The sequence below is a fragment of the Cynara cardunculus genome (assembly GCF_001531365.2).
Source record: "Cynara cardunculus var. scolymus isolate 2C chromosome LG 3, CcrdV1, whole genome shotgun sequence".
Taxonomy (NCBI): Eukaryota; Viridiplantae; Streptophyta; class Magnoliopsida; order Asterales; family Asteraceae; genus Cynara; species Cynara cardunculus.
The window spans coordinates 22,945,721-22,949,011 of NC_037530.1; positions in this window are offsets into that span (position 1 = coordinate 22,945,721).

Below are 3,291 nucleotides of genomic sequence, written 5' to 3' on the forward strand. Positions count from 1 at the left end.
TTTTGTCTTTCAAATATGTATTGTAGAAACAACTGAGTACAATGATAATAAAGAAAAAGGGAAAATATAATTTGTTTCCCTATGTGCATAACTATTTGAAGATCAGCCTATGTATGTGATTTGAAGTTGAATGTTATGTAGTACAAGAACTTGTATTTTGGAATTTTTGAGTTGTGTATTTTGTATCTTTGTTTCTTGTACCATGGACCTAAGTGGGATAATACATGTATTTCTTTTAATGAATTATGTGTTATATGCAATGTGAGATGTGGGGTGTTACAGAAGTGGTATTACAGCCTGGTTTTAAAGGATTTAGGTATTCATAGCATGATACCTAGACTTAAACTATTTCATTGCATATTAAGGGTCTCGGACATAGTTAGCACCATTGGAAATAAATATGATAAGTTAAGGGATCAGTGTGTAAGGTATATTCGAATTACATCTAGCCAATGTAATTATGAATCTACAGGTACATAACTGAACTTGGACACTTTATTATATTTGGGAATGTGAATACCTGATTATTAACATTGAAATTTACAGATGACTAGCCGATCTTGAAGGTCTGAAAGGATCACCCGCCCCAATCCTAATGATGCAGAGGATTCCCCTGCTCTTGCTCCCATTAATACATCAAAGGGCAGAGGCAGATGTAGAGGTAGAGGCAGAGGCATAGGAAGAGGGCATGCCAGAGGCAGAAATAGCCAATATGAGACTCATGCTGATCATGGAGAATCCAACTTTGAGAATGTTAGTTAAGAAGAGATACTCCAGCCAGAGTATGTGACCAAAGATATGTTGGCTGAAGAAATGGGAAAATTAAGAGAAATATTGACATCCATTATGGGGATACCTGCCAGAATCGAAACTGGAAGACTTGAAATAAATCCATCTTTTCCAGTTATAAACAATACAGAGGGAGATATCAAAAAGTTTCTAACTTGCAAACCTCCAACCTTTTTGGGAGAACGAGATCCGATTAAAGCCATATGCTGGATCAAGGAAATAGAGTCTGTATTCAACACTACCAGATGTTCAGAGGCAGATAAAGTCAGATTCGTTGTTTCTGTCTTGAAATCTAATGCACTGTTCTGGTGGAAAGTTGAATCATTGGTCAGAACGGATATACTACAGACATTATCTTGGACAGAGTTTGTAAACAGATTTAAAGAGCATTTTTGTCCTAAAGCAGCCGTAAGACAAATGGAGGAAGATTTCTTGAAACTGGAACAAGGAATAGGAACTGTACGGGAATATACAGAGAAGTTTATTGAATATTCTAGATTTGCTGAGCACTATATCTCATCTGAATCCAGAAAAGTAGAAAGATATATTTGGGGTTTAAAACCATCTATTCAGGAATTCATGATTGCCATGAACCCTGCTACGTTTTCTTTGACTGTGGATGCGGCCGAGGTTACTGAGGGGAATAAGAATAGACAAGAAGAAGGAAAAGTTGCTAAGAAGAGAAAATGGGAAGGACCATCAATAGGTCACCGAGGACCAAAGTCTGTGAAATATGGCAACATACCTGTTCAGAAATTTAATGGAAAATCCTATCCCCAGTGTCATTAGATTCATCAAGGCGACTGTAAAACAAATTTGAGGAAGTGTTATCAGTGTGGTGAGGCAGGTCATTTGTCAAGGAACTGCCCAATTGCTAAAAGATGTTTCAATTGTAATTCACCAGATCATCTTCGACCTAATTGCCCACAATTAAAGACTCCACAATTAACTATGGGAAGTAATACCTCAAGTGTCTATGGAAGATCGAATATAAGTAGAGGAGGGCATGGAGGGGCGTGGGGTCAATCATTTCAGATGACTAAGCACGAGGCCGAAACTACACCAGATGTAGTAACAGGTACTTTTCTCGTAAACTCTGTATATGCTAAGGTGTTGTTTGACTTAGGTGCAAACTTTTCATTTGTATAACCAACATTTGCCAAATATGTATGCATAAATTTTGTACCACTTGACGATAAATTAGTATTTGACACTGCTAATAGTCAAGAATCTGTTGCTTATGTGTTCAATAACCATGCCATTGTTATTGAGGGATGTGAATTACCGAGCCGACTGTTTCCAATGCCGATGAAAAAATTTGATGTAGTAGTAGGAATGGATTGGTTGACAGAAAATCAGGCATGTATTGTGTGCAATAGAAAAATGATCAGAATTACCTTACCAGTCAGAGGGTCAGTTGTTATTTATGGTCATCGTTAGAATCATCATACCAGTCTGTATCTGTATTAAAAGCCTGAAAGTGTATTCAGAAGAAATGTCAGGGGTATTTAGCCTATGCAATTGATGCAAATAAAGAAAAGAGAAGCAATAAGAGATTCCAATTGTTAGTGAATATCCAAAAGTCTTTCCAGAGAACTTATATGGTCTACCGCCAGACAGAGCTGTTAAATTTGGGATTGATCTTATACCTGGGGGATTGCCAGTAGCTAAAGCGCCATATCGATTAGCTCCATCAGAACTAAAAGAATTGGTTACTCAGTTAAAAGATCTACTTGACAAAGGATTCATTAGACCTAGTACTTCACCATGGGGAGCTCCGATTCTTTTTGTTAAAAAGAAAGATAGGTCTATGCGGATGTGTATAGATTACCGGGAATTGAACAAATTGATGATCAAAAACAAATACCCATTACCAAGGATCGATGACTTGTTTGATCAACTGGTGGGAGCTAGTTATTTCTCAAAGATTGATTTAAGATTAGGATACCATCAGTCCAAAGTCAAGGAAGAGGATATTGTTAAAACAGCTTTCCTAACCAGGTACAGACATCATGAATTTTTAGTTATGCCATTCGGTTTAACTAATGCACCTGTAGCTTTTATGGATTTAATGAATCGAGTATGTTAAGAATATCTTGTTAAATTCATTATCGTATTTATTGATGATATTCTCATATACTCTAAAACTGAAGAAGAGCACGCAAAACATCTCTATTTGATACTCGAGCTTCTAAAAAGAGAAAAGTTGTATGCGAAATTTTCTAAGTGTGAATTCTGGTTAAGAGAGGTTCAATTCCTAGGTCATGTTATATCAGAAGTAGGGGTAAAAGTGGATCCAGCAAAGATAGAGACAATCGAGAAATGGGATGCACCAAGGACTCCTTCCGAAGTTCGAAGTTTTCTGGGATTGGCAGACTACTACCGTAAATTTATTCAAGATTTTTCCAAAATAGTTGTGCCCTTGACCAAATTAACTCGGAAGAATATCAAGTTTCAATGGGAAGAAGAACAGCAAAAAGCCTTCCAATTATTGAAAGATCA